This window comes from Mesocricetus auratus, unplaced genomic scaffold (assembly GCF_017639785.1).
Source record: "Mesocricetus auratus isolate SY011 unplaced genomic scaffold, BCM_Maur_2.0 contig_3019_pilon_obj, whole genome shotgun sequence".
NCBI lineage: Eukaryota > Metazoa > Chordata > Mammalia > Rodentia > Cricetidae > Mesocricetus > Mesocricetus auratus.
Genome location: NW_024434509.1, coordinates 1 through 19,155, shown reverse-complemented (window position 1 = coordinate 19,155; position 19,155 = coordinate 1). Strand labels below are relative to the sequence as shown.

Here is a 19,155-nt window from a genome sequence, read left to right as displayed (position 1 = left end):
TTTTCAGGACTATAGCTCTATAATAGAGCTTGAGGTCAGGGATCGTGATGCCTCCGGACGTTGCCTTGTTGAACAGGGTTGTTTTGGCTATCCTGGGTCTTTTGTTTTTCCATATAAAATTGATTATTGTTCTTTCAAGGTCTGTGAAGAATTGTGCTGGGATTTTAATGGGGATTGCATTGAATCTGTAGATTGCTTTTGGCAGGATTGCCACTTTTACTACATTGATCCTACCTATCCAAGAGCATGGGAGATCTTTCCATTTTCTGAGGGCTTCTTTAATTTCTTTCTTTAAAGATTCAAAGTTCTTACGATACAGGTCTTTCACTTGTTTGGTTAGCGTTACCCCAAGGTATTTTATGTTGTTTGTGGCAATTGTAAAGGGTGATGTTTCTCTGATTTCTTTTTCAGCCCTTTTATCATCTGTATATAGTAGGGCTACTGATTTTCTTGAGTTAATCTTGTAGCCTGCCACTTTGCTGAAGGTGTTAATCAGCTGTAAGAGTTCCCCTGTAGAGTTCTTTGGGTCATTGATGTAAACTATCATATCGTCTGCAAACAGTGAAAGTTTGACCTCTTCCTTCCCAATTTGTATCCCCTTGATCCCCCTTTGTTGTCGTATGTCAAGAGCTAGAACTTCAAGTACCATGTTGAAAAGGTATGGAGAGAGTGGATAGCCTTTTTTCTTCCTGATTTTAGAGGAATTACGTTGAGTTTCTGTCCATTTAGTTTGATGTTGGCTGTTGGTTTACTGTATAGAGCTTTTATTATGTTTAAGTATGTCCCTGTTATCCCAGATCTCTCCAAAACCTTTATCATGAAGGGGTGTTGGATTTTGTCAAAGGCTTTTTCAGCATCTAGTGAGATGATCATGTTATTTTTGTTTTTCAGCTTGTTTATATGGTGGATTACGTTGATGGATTTCCGTATGTTGAATCATCTCTGCATCCCTGGGATGAAACCTACTTGATCGTGGTGAATGATTGTTTTGATGTGTTCTTGGATCTGATTTGCCAGTATTTTATTGAGTATTTTTGCATCAATGTTCATGAGGGATATTGGTCTGAAGTTCTCTTTCTTAGTTGTATCTTTGTGTGGCTTGGGGATCAAGGTTATTGAAGCCTCATAGAAAGAGTTTGGCAAAGACCCTTCTGCTTCTATTGTGTGGAACACTTTGAGAAGAATTGGTATAATCTGTTCTTTGAATTTCTGGTAGAATTCTGCACTGAGGCCATCTGGACCTGGACTTTTTTTGGTTGGGAGACTTTTGATGACTGCTTCTATTTCCATAGGGGTTATAGGTCTATTTAAATTGCTTATCTGTTCTTGATTTAGTTTTGGCAAGTGATAGCTATCCAGGAAGTCATCCATTTCCTTTAAATTTTCGAATTTTGTGGAGTACAGGTTTTCAAAGTATGACCTAATGATTCTCTGGATTTCCTCAGAGTCTGTTGTTATGTCCCCCTTTTCATTTCTGATTTTGTTAATTTGCGTGTTCACTCTCTGCTGTTTGGTAAGTTTGGACAAAGGTTTGTCTATCTTGTTGATTTTCTCAAAGAACCAACTCTTCGTTGCATTGATTCTTTGTATTGTTTTCCTGGTTTCTACTTTGTTGATTTCAGCCCTCAATTTGATTATTTCCTGGCGTCTACTCCTCCTGGGGGAGTTTGCTTCTTTGTGTTCTAGAGCTTTTAGCTGTGATGTTAATTCTCTGGTATAACTGTTTTCCTGTTTCTTCATGTGAGCACTTAGTGCTATGAACTTCCCCGTAGCACTGCTTTCAAAGTGTCCCATAGGTTTGGGTATGTTGTGTCTTCATTCTCATTGAATTCGAGGAAGTCTTTAATTTCTTTTTTTATTTCCTCTTTGACCCAGGGATGGTGCAGTTGAGCATTATTAAGTTTCCATGAGTTTTTAGGTTTTCTGCAATTTGTGTTGTTGTTGAATTCTAATTTTAAGGCATGGTGGTCTGATAAGATGCATGGAGTTATTCCAATTTTTTGTAGCTGCTGAGGTTTGATATGTTGCCAAGTATGTGGTCGATTTTTGAGAAGGTTCCATGTGGTGGTGAGAAGAAGGTATATTCTTTTTTATGTGGATGAAATGTTCTATAGATATCTGTTAATCCCTGTTGGGTCATTACTTCTATTAGACCCTTTGCTTCTTTGTTGAGTTTCTGTCTGGTATTCTTGTCTAGTGGTGAGAGTGGTGTGTTGAAATCTCCCACTATAACTGTGTGGGGCTTTAGATGAGATTTAAGTTCTAATAATGTTTCTTTAACGAATGTGGATGCCTTTGTATTGGGGGCATAGATGTTCAGGATAGACACTTCATCTTGGTGGGTTTCACCTGTGATGAGTATGTAATGACCTCCTTCATCTCTTTTGATTGACTTTATTTTAATGTCTAGGTTGTTAGATATTAGGATTGCTACCCCTGCTTGTTTCTTGGGTCCTTTTGATTGAAAAATTTTTTCCCAACCTTTAACTCTCAAGTAATGTCTGTCTTTGAGGGTGAGGTGTGTTTCTTGTATGCAGCAGAAGGAAGGGTTCTGTCTTCGAATCCATTCTGCTAGTCTGTGTCTTTTTATGGGTGAGTTAAGGCCGTTAATATTGAGGGATATTAATGACCATTGATTGCTCATCCTTCTTCGATTTGCGATGGTTGTTGTTGGTGGAATTATGGGTGGAATTTCACCCCTTTGTTCTTTTGGCTGTTGGTAGAGAGGGATTCTCTAATGCTTTTAAGGTCGTTCTCTTCTGCTTCCTTCGCGTTGGAATATTGGGGTCTTGCTGGTGTGGAGTCTCTAGAATCTGGCGGTGTAATATTTGTTTTTAGGTTGCTGACTGTGTTTTTGTATTGTCTCTTTCCCATCTCTTCTTCTAGTGGGTGCAGGAAGAGCCCCTTCCTGGTCTGGGGACCAGAGTTCCCTTTTGTTGGGTGCTAGTAAGTCCAGTAATCTGGTGGTTCTTCTATGCCTTGTCCAAATGCTGGTCCGTGGGTAGATAAGAAGAACAGGAATCTGGGGCGCTTAGCATCCTACCTGGTCCCCTGGACCCTATGCTGGGTCCTGTTGTACCTGATCCGGAACAGCTACTCCCCTGGTCTCCCTGGCTCCTGTAGTTTCCTGGTCTCTTTGGTGGGAGAGAAGATCTGGAGTCTGGGGTGCTTGGCTCCCGCAGGGATTGGGAGCTCTGTGCAGTTCCCATGCGATCTGCAGGCTCTGGAACACAGGCCGGGAAGCTGGCCTGTTTACCTGATGCTCCCGCCGGGATTGGGAGCTCTGTGCAGTTCCCAGGCGATCTGCAGGCTCTGGAACACAGGCCGGGAAGCTGGCCTGTTTACCTGATGCTCCCGCCGGGATTGGGAGCTCTGTGCAGTTCCCAGGCGATCTGCAGGCTCTGGAACACAGGCCGGGAAGCTGGCCTGTTTACCTGATGATGCCAGAGGGACAGCTACTTCCCTGTGCTCCCAGCCTTCTCTAGTTTCCTGGACTCGTTGGTGGGAGAGAAGATCTGGAGTCTGGGGTGCTTGGCTCCCGCCGGGATTGGGAGCTCTGTGCAGTTCCCAGGCGATCTGCAGGCTCTGGAACACAGGCCGGGAAGCTGGCCTGTTTACCTGATGCTCCCGCCGGGATTGGGAGCTCTGTGCAGTTCCCAGGCGATCTGCAGGCTCTGGAACACAGGCCGGGAAGCTGGCCTGTTTACCTGATGATGCCAGAGGGACAGCTACTTCCCTGTGCTCCCAGCCTTCTCTAGTTTCCTGGACTCGTTGGTGGGAGAGAAGATCTGGAGTCTGGGGTGCTTGGCTCCCGCCGGGATTGGGAGCTCTGTGCAGTTCCCAGGCGATCTGCAGGCTCTGGAACACAGGCCAGGAAGCTGGTCTGTTTACCTGATGCTCCCGCCGGGATTGGGAGCTCTGTGCAGTTCCCAGGCGATCTGCAGGCTCTGGAACACAGGCCGGGAAGCTGGCCTGTTTACCTGATGCTCCCGCCGGGATTGGGAGCTCTGTGCAGTTCCCAGGCGATCTGCAGGCTCTGGAACACAGGCCGGGAAGCTGGCCTGTTTACCTGATGATGCCAGAGGGACAGCTACTTCCCTGTGCTCCCAGCCTTCTCTAGTTTCCTGGACTCGTTGGTGGGAGAGAAGATCTGGAGTCTGGGGTGCTTGGCTCCCGCCGGGATTGGGAGCTCTGTGCAGTTCCCAGGCGATCTGCAGGCTCTGGAACACAGGCCGGGAAGCTGGCCTGTTTACCTGATGCTCCCGCCGGGATTGGGAGCTCTGTGCAGTTCCCAGGCGATCTGCAGGGTCTGGAACACAGGCCGGGAAGCTGGCCTGTTTACCTGATGATGCCAGAGGGACAGCTACTTCCCTGTGCTCCCAGCCTTCTCTAGTTTCCTGGACTCGTTGGTGGGAGAGAAGATCTGGAGTCTGGGGTGCTTGGCTCCCGCCGGGATTGGGAGCTCTGTGCAGTTCCCAGGCGATCTGCAGGCTCTGGAACACAGGCCAGGAAGCTGGTCTGTTTACCTGATGCTCCCGCCGGGATTGGGAGCTCTGTGCAGTTCTCAGGCGATCTGCAGGCTCTGGAACACAGGCCGGGAAGCTGGCCTGTTTACCTGATGCTCCCGCCGGGATTGGGAGCTCTGTGCAGTTCCCAGGCGATCTGCAGGCTCTGGAACACAGGCCGGGAAGCTGGCCTGTTTACCTGATGATGCCAGAGGGACAGCTACTTCCCTGTGCTCCCAGCCTTCTCTAGTTTCCTGGACTCGTTGGTGGGAGAGAAGATCTGGAGTCTGGGGTGCTTGGCTCCCGCCGGGATTGGGAGCTCTGTGCAGTTCCCAGGCGATCTGCAGGCTCTGGAACACAGGCCGGGAAGCTGGCCTGTTTACCTGATGCTCCCGCCGGGATTGGGAGCTCTGTGCAGTTCCCAGGCGATCTGCAGGCTCTGGAGAATTATTAAAACTTTAAAATTTGCAGACTTATTGGCAGAATTATTTCAGTGGTGTGGAACTCTGAAAATTTATGAGACTCATCCCAACCCCAATGTTCTCTCTCTACTTGTAGAGTGTTGACTGACACATCGCATTTCAGAATCCTATGCATCACTCCTTGGATGTAACACCCCTGCAGGCCTCCTGACCATAAAGTACTCTCATACCTCAATTTCCAAAGTCACTTTTCATGATGGTGTTTGATCATAGTATGTAACTAATACTATTATATAGTTTTGAGGTATAAATCATAAATTAAGAGACTGTATCTAACAGAATACTTTATGAGACATTATAGAGGTTGAGCAACCCACTTCTCAGGTACACCTAATTTGTGGCAAGTGAACAAAAATGAACCCATGAGTTTCTGATATTATCAGACATTTAAATCCACAGTAAAACACTGAACTGAAGCCAAGGAACCCAGTGACAGAGTTGGGCGATGAGAAAATTGGCAAAAAATGGGCAGGCAAATCCAGCAGAGACAGCTGATCTCAACAGGGGAGAACTGTTGGACCCCAGACCGACAGCTGGGAAGCAAGCATGGGACTGATCCGCACCCCCAAATATGCGTGTCAGTGAGGTGGCCGGGGCAACCTATGGTGCCATGAGCAGTGGATCAGTGTTTATCCCTGGAATACAAACAAACATCGTGTGTCCCTAGCACAAAGAGGGATGTTCTCTCAGCCGGGACTCTTAGGGGTGTGCCTGGACCCTACCCTGAGTGAAAGGACAGACTCTAGATATCACCTATATGGAAGGAATTGGCAACAGGGTGGGAAGCTGGGGCGATGCAGGAGGAGGGTAGGGAAAGGGAACTTGACATGTAAAACAAGCTATTATAATTAAAATAATAAAAAATTCATCTTTAAGAATCAGAGAACAATAAACATTGTATACTGCTGGTTAATTTTCATTCTTTTATATTGGAAGTTTTATAGTCATTGCTCTTGAGTTAGAAAACAGGTTTTAATTTACTGGTGAATATATTTGTGTTATTCTGGCAAGTTTAATGCTTCAAAATAAATCACAACTTACCTCTAGATATATATTTGGCCTCTGTATCAAATGTTCAGATAAAGATAACTGTTGACAATTGGAAGCATTGGGTGTAAATGTTCCCGGTTTCACTTTTAATCCAAGACCATTTGGAAAATGCCAAAACTTGAGAATGTCATACTTGTCATCAAACTCCTGTTCCCAATATAAATGCCTGTTGTCTCTGACATGATTATTCCTCAATAAAGGGTGAAGCTGAAAGGGATGAAAGACCATATGACAAAGTATGTCTGAGAGGTTGACAAGAAATGGAATGACTTTCATTGTTTATAATCTCTGGTTTAGGACAACACACTAATGTAGGTATTACTGGGGCTGAGAAATGATTACCTGCATTAGTCTGATGCCCTATTATCTCTGAAGGGACAGCCTGTTCAAGAATATCTTCTAAACTAACTTAGAAAATGAAGAAATGAGCATTGATGAAGTAAACCTAAACTTCTTTTTAAAAAGCTGTACAAATTTACTTACCTACATCGTGGATCCCAATGTTGAATAAGTAAAGTGTGTTTACTGATTACTTCATGTTAGTTAAGAAATCATTTATGTACTACTACCTTGTATTATTCAAATGTCACTGTGTCAGTTAGTGAAAGAATACTTAGTTTTCTAATGGAATCTCTTAGCATTAGAAGGTTTTGTGGCTATTACTTACACAATATTTATACTTTATTTCCTCATTGCCACTAGCAACCCATTCCTCAGCAACAAGCACACAAAGAGCTGCACTGCCTTGTAAGATAAGATAACAAATAAAGATTCTCCTTTCATTTCTTATATAATGATCAAATGTGCAATCCCTAATATGGAGCCTAATCAAATAAACCCAAAATTTCACATTGCTGATACTCTAAGGGATATTACCTGCCAGGGAAGAACACCATTTCCTTCTCATTTCGAAATGGTTGCATCTGTACTTGCTGAAGGCTCATCTCAGCTTTGTAAATATCATAACTCTCTTCACTCATTTCCTTGTCAAAAATGGGTCTAGGCAGGAATTCCAAGGAAGCATTTGGTTGGCATCTCTCCAAAATTTGACAATCAAGCTCTGAAAATGGGCATTGCTAGAACAAAAACCATAAGTTAGGAAGGTAAATGTCTTCTGGGTATTTGAAAGGATTAACTGTTTTGAAAAAATTTGGAAATTCAGCCATCTCCTCATGTTGATATGAAAAGATGAAACTTCCATGGAATGAATCTACTAAGACATAATCAGCATGGTTGGTAGCATCCCACTGAGAGTTCATCACCCAGACTTTCTATGTCAAAAACTGTTTTACTAGATTCAGCATTAAGCCATGTAGTGAAATACTGTCACCATAAATGATTATGATATTGGCCAATGATTCCTGGATCTTCCCCAAATTTGCCCAGAATGTGAAGGAAAATGAATTCCATGTGCTTGAGAACATTTCAACAAAAGCTATACAGACTGTATTTTTTCCATATTTTTTCTTAAATTGGACAGTAACTCAGTCCCTCTGTGATCATCTGGAAGAAGCAGCCCAACCCAGTTCCAGCCAATATGGACTATCAAATAGACAATAGCAAGAGAGAGAGATGTGCCTTTGGAGGCCATCTGATAGAGAGAATTAAACTAACTTCGATCACTCAAGATAGGATCAAAAGGACCAATGGTAACCTGAAGAGAAAGCAATTTGTAACAAGAGTCAAACAATGACATCAAACACACTGTCCACTTTAAAGGAACAGATGTAAATGCTCAGCAAGTTAACTGGTTCATTCCCAGTTTAAAGTTAATTCTCAGTGGCAGAATTTCCAGTGAATTACTGAACTTTCCTATTTTTGATCCACCCTCCTTGTCTCCTCTATTCTTTCCTTTTTTCTTTGCCAAGTGACTGAAGTATGTATGCATCCTTCTCCAATTGTCTAGACACTTTTCACATATAGCTAAGAAAACCATGTGTCTCTCTTTTACCTTAGCACATCTCTGCAATGTCAGTAAAGAGTTCATGGTATAATTGAAATACAATGCCTCACCTGTGGGATTTTGCAGAGTTGAAGCAGTGTCCCAATATGGACAGATTTTACCCATGATGGCCAGTTAGTGCTGCAATAGACTTTATCTCATTCACACAGTGATAATTTGGGTATGGAAAACTGAGGCCTGGTAGCCAAAGGAGGGGCTGCAAAAGAATGGTTTTCTCCCCCTGTGGGACATTATGAAAGTCCAATTCCAGAGATATGTTTGTTAAAAAGTGAATTCCTGTTGATCTCTTCAATGGCAAATTCCAGAGGTAGAATAAACTGGTAGTTTTTAAAATTATACCTGGATAAGGGAAATAAAATCACACTAGATAAAAATTACAGATAGCACAGAGCTGCAGCTCAATCCAATGATTTTTCTAGTTTAAAGATTAGTTTTTATGTATGCTCCACATTTAAACTTTCCTCTTAAATGACTGAAATTCAACAAATTATTTTACCTGGTTAGAATGAAATAAAACCCTGCATCTAGTATCCTCATTATTAACAGTTTCATTACAGCTTGCTTTACTTTCAATTGTACATAATACATAAATAAAAATTTTTATTATAAATATGAAAGACACACCTATATAAAATTTCATGTTTCCTGGTCACTGCTCTCATTTAAATATCACTTGGTTAGAGCACTCACATTCACAAAGTAATATTTTAATCAAAGAATATCCCTGAGTTAATTTAGCTCAGCTATATAAATACTTGTTATTCTTTGATAATATTGTCTCTATCTGAATTTATATAACTTCTGAATTGTGTGTGTGAGAAAATGTTTGAATTTTAATTGTTATAAGTGCAAGACTGGATAGCTTTCACTGGCATATCTGTTTGTAATTTTCTTTCTAACAATGTCTGTATTATTTCGATAGCATATGCCTGGATATTACCATTGAATACTTCAAGGATTTCTTTTTTATCAGACTCCTCTCCTCCACAGGATCCTGGATTACAGGTGTGCACTCACAAATTTTCTGGGAGCCTAAACTAAGGTAATCTCACTTGCATCTGAATCATTTTTAGTTTCTAAGACATTCTTCATTTTAGTATCAAACTCTTAAATTAAGAGAATTGGGTTTCACTTGAATGCCATTAAAAATAAAAAGAAACAAAACAAATCCTACAGTCAGGTGACCTTTCCCTTAAGATATAGGCTGCTGCCCATGTGAATTATGCCTTTTTGAATAAGAGGTAACATGCTATTGCTGAAGAAAACACACTTCAGAAATTATATGAAAAGGTCAAATTAGATTTACCTGGAAGTCTTCTTACTTAGAACTGGCTCCCAAAATTATAGGAGTCATACATATTCACAATGGAGTAAAGCCTATTCATTAGTATGGGCAATTAATCACAGCACTTGAAAGCAGTACAAGATATTCTGAATGGTAGAATCATGACACTTATAGCCTTGAATAATGCACAGTTATCTAATTGGACTAAAGTCATGTTGGGGCAGGAAAGAAGCCATGTCTGTCAGTGTACCTGTACCTTTAGCCAACTACTAGCACTGAAAGCATGGATTCTTTAGGAGAACCTACTGCTGTCAGTTTTCTAAACTAGTACAATCTCTGACTTTAATCTAAAATTAACCTTATATCCACAGATAAACAAAGCTCTCTCCATGTTTAAGGATACTTCTTTATGTGGAAGATAAAGATCATTACAAGATGTCCTAACTGTGAAAATGATAGGAATAAGGCAGACTCCAATTTCTATATTTAAAATAAAATTAGTACACTTAAAGATGCAGGAAGCTAAGGGATAGGGCTGTAAAATTTGTTATGAGCCACAGGATGAGGAGAGCTTTTGCAAGGTGTTCTCTTCAAATTAAGGTAGATGACGTGAAGATATGGTGGGTGAGTGAAATTCAGGATTTGTTTGTAAAAATCAAAGAATAATGACTGAGACACATGAGTTTAAACTTTAAGATATTTAAAAATATTTAATTTAAATTATTGAATTTTGAAAATTGTTCCTTCCTTCTTCTAGAACTTTTTGGAAAGATGGTATTGCTAAAGAAAATATGTAGCTAAGCCATACAACATGGAGATATCAAACTGGTATTGGACTAGAAGCTTCTTTCTTACTAATTTTCACATTTCTGCTAGTATAACAGGATCCAAGAACTTAGTAGTCACTCAGACCTTAGTGTAAATGTGTCCCTGATGGAAGTGCCATTTAGCCTGTCAAACTTAGCAGGTTATCAAACTGCCTAAATAAAGACAAAGACTGAATCCATTTTAGTCCATAGTTCTAGGAGTATTTCTAAATGTACTTAATTGCTTTTGGCTTCAATAGTTCTGCTTCTGGCTAACTGAAAATATGTTAACCCTGAAGATTTTTTGTGACATTATAGTCACAAGTCAGCTAATAGATACTTTCTCTTGCTTTTAACTCATGTCCAACCAGTATTTTCTGGTGAACACCCACAATAATTCTGATGGTTCCACTAACATCTCATAACAATTCCTCAGGACACAAGGGTTCTCCAAGTTCCTCAGAGAAAGGAAGAATGAAGTGCTCAAGGGGATCATAGGGGAGTGCAACCTGAGGAACTTTTCCCCAGAGTGTATGATGATCAATTTGTGCCTAAGGAATCTGACATATTCACCCACAAAGGAAACAAGGTGAAATGTTTCCTGGTTTGTCAACTTTGCAGGTAAGTCTGATTAAGGTGTCTTCTATTTTAAAACATAGGAGAGAGGTTAGAAATGGCTGCTGGTCCAGTGTTCAGGAACCATGTTAAGAGGACACTAAGTTGTTTTTACTGTGTCTCTGTGTGTATTACTATGCTTTACTGAAAGTTTTGTTTTGGTGAGTTTATTTCAGGCTTTGCTTCCCTGTATTCTCCTGTGACATTCTTTCCTGTGACAACATTTCCCAACCTGGCTTAAGATGCGTGCATCCTATTGTTTGGGAATAAATCCTTTTTGGCTCTGCAAGGTTTCCCATATTAGTGCAAACAAACAATCACCTCTACCATATCACTAAGGAATGTATCTTGTTTTGTTGCTTGACTCCTCCTCAGTGTTGCCTGATCCTTATGTGGAGGTGCTGAGGAGCCAGTCCTTCATCCAGGGCTTAATGCATCTAAGCAGAAAGCACTCAGGAATGGGGGAATAGTTCCCCTGTGTGAGCATTCACTCCATTTTTACCTGCTGTAGGCAACTGTACAGAAGGGTTAAGTACCCCTGGGCTGATCCTAAAGAAAATGAAATTTATATTCATTTCTATTTCATGATTCATGTCTTCATACTAGACAATGCTCCATATATTTGAAAATTCAACACCCACTATTCTCTCTAAAAATAAAATAAAATAAAATGGTAGAAAAATCCCCTGTGATATTGCACAGGGGAATTTTGTTGTCACACAACACAGCCTGGACAGAACAGATTCTCCCTTATATCCAACATTGACCAAGCAGATTTATATAATGTATTCTGGGTACTTCTTTAGTATTAAAGATGGTTCTTACAAGATTTCTTTTGTTACCCAGCTGCCATGTGATACTAGAAAATTATTATTAATGCATAATTAGGTCCTAATTTCTGGAAGCAGCTCAAGGCATGTTTACCAACAGGAAAGTGAGTTGGAGGAAACCCTTTGCATAAACTGAAAGCTATGAGTACATTTCCTGATATAGATTTACAGATGTAAAGAGAAATTTTGGTATCTTACTCTCTGTCAGAGGAAAACAACCCATGGGACTGGTCCAATACCAAGTTCCTGTAATTGTTCAAACAACCAGTTATAGTGGGCATTTTTATCTCTGAATTAGTATGAAGATTCTTTCTTACTAAACTGTACTTTTAATTGATAAAATAATATTAGTTTAATTAGAAGCTGATTATTAAGATTAAATATAAGGATATTGTAGTTGGAGATCTATGTACGCATAGGGCTGGTCATGCCCATTTGGGTGTGGTCAGAGGTATATAGAGTGTACGGACCTTTGGTTCTCAGCTTTCTTAGCTTATCATGGAAGACATTTCTCCCTCAATAAAATATCATATGACATCTTTATTTTGTGTAGCTTAATATTTCCACATTAGGAAATGTCATACATCTAGGGTCTATGTATATCATCTAAGGAGCTGTATAGGTTGCAGCTCAGATTAATGATTAAAAAATCATTTAAGGCTGCGAACTGGTGATACATGCCTATAATCCCAGCACCCAGGAGGCAGAGGCAGCCAGATCTCTGTGAGTTTGAGGCCAGTCTGCTCTACAATAGATAGTTCCAGGACAGCCTCTAAAGTCACAGAGAATCTCTGTCTCAAAAAACCAAAAGAAAGAAAGGAAGAAAGAAAGAAAGATATAAAAAAGGAAGAAAATGATCTAGGCTGGCACAAATTCTTTCAAATTGATGTCAAAAGATGAATGAATAGGTTTTGGTGTGCAACATAGCTGAAACAAAGACTTTGCATGACCTCATGTTACACTAACATATTCTGAAAATATCTTTGATGTTAGGTATCAAAGAGCAAAGCAGGTCAATTATTATTAGGTAATAATTTTTCCTTGTGAGGATTGGTTGATGATCAAAGACCCTAATTAATTCCCTGTGCCACAAATCTCCTGAATATATATATATATACATATATATATATACATACATACATACATATATGTTTATATATTGGGCATGCACACTAAAGTGTTAAAGTAAAGCTGACTGTTTGGTTTTCACATGAAACAGTTTAGGTTTGTGATTCCTTTTGATTCTTCATAAGATTACATTTAAAAATATGAAATAAAGCTGTTAATCCTTTGTTTGTAATTGCAAAATACATTGATGTTGACACTGTGTTAATCTTTTCACAAGTTGCTTGGATATGAATATATGTGGGTTCAAGGGACAACTTGACTTTCAAATTTGATATGTAAAATATTTCATCCTGTAAGAGATATGGAAAGCATTCTGTATTTTTTACTTGTGTTTTCATTGTAATCATTAATGTGAATAACCATATGTAACCACAGTTTAATTTCTATATTACCAGAAAGATTTTGTTGATATATACAAGCTGTAGAGTAAAAATAAAGAGAAAATGGGAAGTTTAAAGGTGGAATTAGAAGAAAACATCAAGAATGAGAGAATAAGGAAGAAAATATTAAGAGAGTTAGAAGGAAAACAGCAAGAGAGACAGAAAACACATTTCTGATACAGATAATTAAAGCAATAAGCAACTGCACCAGAAGACGAAGAAACAAAAATCATAAGGTATATATTAAGACATAGTATGAAAGTACCTTTTCCCTTATGCCTGTGGATAAAAAAGTCGCATGCTTTTAATTCCTTCATTCTGGAGGCAGAAGCAGGCAGATCTCTGTGATTTCAAAGCGAGCCTGGTCTAGAGAGTGAGCTCCACGACAGTCTCCAAGGCAATACAGAGAATCCCTGTCTCAATAAACCCAAACGGAAACCAAAAAAAGTCTGAGTTTGCTCATTTTTGGATTCTTTTTGAGCTCTGGGCTGCTGGAGGCTGGTATCCAAGCAGTATTTGTTGGGGTAATGGAAATTCCCTGTGCCACACTTATCCAAATATTGGACCCTGTTGCCAAAGATTCTTGTGAAATATCTGTGGAGGCTTCAGATAATTTAAGAAAAGAAAGAAAACAAATTAATGATGTGTCATTCAGCCTGCAAAACTCAGAAAACAGACAGCACCACTTGGCATATATGAAAACGAAGACATATCCCATCACAACACATAATTCTCAAAAAGATTCTAAACACACTAACCGTGTTTTGGTATTTGTAGTTCAACTTCTGGATAACTGTTCTTCTTACTTGACAAAGAATAATTTTTATTTGTTGTTTAAAAGTTCATCCTGAGACAGTTTCTTTGCTACAATAGGGTCATGATCAACCAGTGAGGCTGTTAACTGGCTAAGACATATTTTCTATTGGCTTAACTGACATCGGCCATGACAGAGAAGCAGTGAGTTGCAACTGTAATCTGAGGTGTCAGCTAACCAGAGTGATAACACTCTTGTGGGTCAATCTAGCTTGTATAAATCCACAGAACTACAGACACCAAAATGTGTTTTGCTTCTCCTTTGCCTTTACTTGGCAGCTGCAACTCTCTTTCTCTGTTGTGTAGCATGGTGTGAGTACATATGGGGAGATATCTACTGCCTGTAATAGAGTATGTTTATCTCTTGGAAACAACTGGGCATTTTTACCAGCAGTGGATTGTCAAGAAGATGAACCATCTCAAAACTGTGTTGTCAAATTTGCTAATAAAAATGATTGCCTATACAGAGTTTTGATGAAAAAAATAAATACCAGGATTTGTTCCCTAGTTGTTCAGGGTAATGATTAACAGAAAGCACCTGATTCCAGGAGCCAAACTGGCTCCGATTCTGTTAATGCTGAAAAGAGGTAGTCACATACCATTGACTTAAAAAAGGTTCAAAATAACTTCAGGTTAGACCAGGTGCTTTGCTAATACTTTTAAGTTTATTTACCCCAGAAAACAATCTAAAGTTTACACGGACATGTCTCTGTGCTTTCTGACACATTTAGGCTAAGCTAAAACTTCAATAAAGCCCAATTTTTGCTAGCTTTCATTGCATGTTTGGCTGATGAACAACAGTGGTAATTAATTCCATATACCCATTTCTGCCCTTATTCAATCCTGATATTCAAAAATCTATTAATGAGTTGGTATGTACCCTAAAGATTTAAAGAAGTGCTGACTAATTCCTTTTCCTTGAAAATGTTTCACTTTTTTGATTCCTATTAAACTCATTGTAGAATTGCCTTTCAAAGTATGTAACAAAGTGATTGGCCATTTCTTTGTAACTGCCAGATATAGCCTGCTATTAAAATACCTGACAAGAACACCTTCATGCCCACACAGTTAACCTATAAAATCTTGCTTGATAATGAAGAGATGTGGGTTCTTAGGATAATTTATTTATCACCTGTAGAATGTGCAGTGGTTAATCATGTGAGAGATATGGAAAGGATGCAATTTTTACACTTTTATTTGTAGTCATTGTATTATTCATTTGATAACCATAATTTAACCACATTGTAATTCTTATATTTATGTAAAACCTTTGTTGAGATATATAACCTGTACAACAAAAAATGACACAGAGAAGATAATAGATAAACTACAGAAAAATAATATGACAGAACAAAGAGTAAAGAGAGAAGCCAGCAAATACGTGTTTATTTTCTGATAACACAACATAGGAATGTCTACCTTATTCTGACTCCATTGCGTTCCGTTCAAAGTCCCATGGTACTGGAGGCTGGACCCACAGACAACCAATATTAAAACATTGGCACAGACTTCTCTCGTGAATACATAATAATACTAAGCACTATGCATGAAACCAGAAAGAAAAAGTGGTTGACATTGTTTTCATATGAAAACAACTGAGGTTGATGTAAACAAGCTCCAACAGAGGATGATATTCTAATTGTAGTAGGAAAATGAAAGGGACAAAATTTCATGCTGGTTGAAACCACACCAAAATGATTGGAGTGTCATGATTTCTCAAACCATAGAAAATCAGTGGATTTTACCCTTCTGCGTGTCTCTGTGCTAGATTGCTTTCTTCTACTCTACATCTACATATGCATCTACATCTACATGCATCTACAGATCAACATAATGCCCACAACAATACAATATATTTAGCTCTCACTTTGAGAAAATTAATAGTTGTTTAGTTCCAAATGGGTCAGCTAATTAATACATTAAGTTTTCAGGTCAGATCCTGGGCTTTGTGCTCCTATACCACTGCTGCCCTTGCTACCACTCAGTAAATCATGAGTAGACACCTGCATCTAGAAAAGTAGATTTACCTACTAACCCTGTTCAGAGAACATGAGGGTGAGAGGGAAATCCTTAACTGTTTTGTATAAAGCATAATAAATGTATATCCTTTAAATGTGTGTTTTACCCAACAGACAGAATGCAGCTTTGATTAGCAGGGCTCTATTTCTTAGGTTAAAGGATAAGGTAATGCAGTGAAAGTACTTTGTCTCGTACTGTATCAATAAATGCAAGCTCCAACACACAAGTAAGTTCCCTGGGGAAAGAATGAAAGTGTGGAGTGAATAAAAAACCACAGACACTTGTCTGTGAATGAAAAACACTATTATTTCTTTACAAATATTGTGCAGTTAGAAGACACACTGGAACATCTGAAATAATCCAAATGGCACTGAAATTAGTAAATGCTAATATCACTAGTGATTTACATTGAGAATGGAGAAAACAAGAGGTACTGAGGTAACTAAACAGGATATGCAATGCTGCATAAATGTCCTTTAAGATATTTGCTACTTATGATACAACAGTCTTTGGACTTTATCACTTAAAACCTTCAATGTGCTTTTTTTCTCTTTTAGCTTATCCAATTTTATGTTAAACTTTGTCATTGCCTCTTAGAAGCTCATTTTTTCTAATGAGAGACAGAAATCAATTGGATATTGATATGAAGGGTGGTTGGAAGGGTCTGATTTCAGTGGAAGAATTGAAACAATAATCAGGATATACTTTGTGAGAAGAGTCTGTTTGTTAATAAAATGGGGAAAGTATTTTAATAGGAAGGCAAAATGCTTTCATGACTGTTTAAATATCCAGCCTCCTGAGCCGAACAACTGTATTTTCAGCCTCTCCAGTGTGAGATAAGTAGTGAATATATATTGTAAGTTCTCATTTCCTTGCTCAGCATACCTATTACTATTTTCTCTGTGTTATGGTTTTCTGAAATCTCTCTAAAACAAAGAAAGAAATAGTGCATCTGTTTTTATACAATTCAAATACTCTAAATGTTCATAAATAAGAGCAAAATAGAAAAAGAAAATGCCAAAAAAATCTATCTTGAAGGATATCCTTCTATCTCTTTGGAACTATTAACTGATGTATTTGCAAAATTCCATTGCATTAATTAAATGCTTGAACTGCAGATATATGCGAGAAAGTTATGAATTTATGTAATATGTTTATAGTTTCTGAATTCAAACAACATTGTAGTGTGAAAGAAATACTTATTACCAATATACATTGGTACATGTAAGACAAATGAATGGAGAAATAGAGAGAGACTGAGACAAAAAGAAACAGATAGAGACAAAGACAGAAACAGAGAGATGAAAAAAGGAAGACAAATATAGATTATATTACAAGTTTTGTGCATTAGTATAATATAATGGTAAATATTGTCTTTTACTCTTTCTAAAATATTATTTTTGTTTTACATACCAAGATCATTTTCCCTTCCTCCTCCCTCCAGTACTCCATCTCCCTCCTTCTCATCTCTATCCATTCCACAGAGGGGATAAGACCTTCAATAGGGAGTCAACACATCAGGCATACAAACTTAAATAGTACTCAGACCCTGCCCCGTATTAAGGTGAAGCAAAATATCCCACCATAGATAATGAGGTACATAAAGCCAGGTAATACACCTGGGATAGGTCCTGGTACCCTTTTGACTAGTATTTCATACATGGGGATATATATGGATGTATTTACACTTTTCTACATATTGACATCCAGTTATGCAACCACCATTTGTTGAAGATACTTTCTTTTCCATTTTACAATTTTGGCTTCTCTGTCAAAAATCACATGTTTCTAGATGTGTTAATTAGTATCAGTATCTTCAACCAATTCCATTGATCCATACGTCTGCTGTTATGTCATTATCCTGCTGATTGTATTAGTGAAGCTTTATAGTAGAGCTTGAAATCAGGGATAGTGATACCTCTGTAAGCTCCTTTATTATACCAGATTGTGGTTCCTATCCTGCATGTTTTGTTTTACCATATGAAGTTGAGTTTCATTCTTTCAAAGTACCAACCACTTACTAAACTATACCAATTGTATTAACATTTCCTTCAGAGTTCTTGGTGAGAAAGCACAATGTTGTGTCTGTTGATGATATTAAAAAGAATTACAAGAAGTTGACCTTAATCAGGTCAAAATTATGAATAATCTGACTAAAGTTTGACAAGTTTGGAGTGTTGATGGGAGCCTATAATGACATTTGTTTAGGCAGATGAGTATGAAAATAAAGCATTAATACCTCTCTGGTATTAACTGTCAGTTTAATTCCAGCATGAGGCATTCATATAAATGCTTGTGACCCGAGGTGAGATTGGGTCTCCGTCGGGGACCGCCCGCCCATCACCCATCCCCTCGAGCTTCGGGGCCGCTCCCAGCACCCAGAAGACCAGCCCACACAGGAAGGACATCAGCCCCCCCAAGACCCCAACCCCAGCGAGTCCAGCTTCAGGTGAGATTGGGTCTCTGGCGGGGACCGCCCGCCCATCACCCATCACCCTCGATCTTAGGGTGCCGCTCCTGGCATCCAGAAGACCCGCCCACACAGGAAGGACATCAGCCCCCCCAAGACCCCAACCCCAGGGAGTCCAGCTGCAGGTGAGATTGGGTCTCCTGGCAGGGACCGCCCACCCATCACCCATCCACCTCGAGCTTCAGGGCTGCTCCCAGCACCCAGAAGACCCGCCCACACAGGAAGGACATCATCCCCTCCAAGACCCAAGCCCAGCGAGTCCAGCTTCAGGAAAGACAGCAGCCCTTCCAAGACCCCAACCCCATCTAGTCCAGCTTCAGGAAAGACATCAGCCCCTCCAAGACCCCAACCCCAGCGAGTCCAGCTTAAGCTGCAGGAAGGAAGGAGACCAGTGGAGAAGGAAAGACCCCACCAGCACCCACTGGAAGAAGAGATGGGAAGAAGACAGAATAAGAGATCACTCAGCAATAGAAATACCAACATGACCCCACCAGAATCCAAGGATCCAACACCAGCAAGACCCGAAAAGCACTACATAGACGAAGAAGAGGAGACAGACCTTAAAAATTACTTCATGAAGATGATGGTGACTCTCAAAGAAGAAACGAGGAAATCCCTTAAAGAAATAGAAGAAAAAACAAACAAAAAATCCATGAAATGGGGGAAAAATTCAAGAAATAAACAAATCTCTCAAAGAATCTAAAGAGCACCAAGAAAAAACAACCAAAAAATTAAGGAAACAGCTCAAACAGTTGAAGGATTGAAAGCTGAAATAGAAACTATAAAGAAAACACAGAATGAAGCGATGC

The 19,155-nt window shown here is 39.5% G+C and overlaps 2 long non-coding RNA genes across 3 annotated transcripts; one reads left to right on the top strand and one right to left on the bottom strand.

The window, feature by feature from the left end:
- Positions 1 to 6,138: 6,138 nt before the first annotated feature.
- On the bottom strand, positions 6,139 to 8,332 carry LOC121138616. Its single transcript, XR_005875539.1, has 3 exons — positions 8,051 to 8,332; positions 6,914 to 7,113; positions 6,139 to 6,244 (listed from the first exon to the last, which is right to left on the bottom strand). It is a non-coding gene; the product is annotated as an uncharacterized LOC121138616 (long non-coding RNA).
- Positions 8,333 to 8,953: 621 nt separating this feature from the next.
- On the top strand, positions 8,954 to 18,245 carry LOC121138617. 2 transcript variants are annotated; one of them, XR_005875541.1, is made up of 4 exons: positions 8,954 to 9,042; positions 10,528 to 10,712; positions 13,064 to 13,280; positions 18,137 to 18,245. It is a non-coding gene; the product is annotated as an uncharacterized LOC121138617 (long non-coding RNA). The 2 variants fall into 2 exon arrangements; XR_005875540.1 differs by lacking the exon at positions 18,137 to 18,245 and having other exon boundaries at positions 8,964 to 9,042; positions 13,064 to 14,321.
- Positions 18,246 to 19,155: the final 910 nt, after the last annotated feature.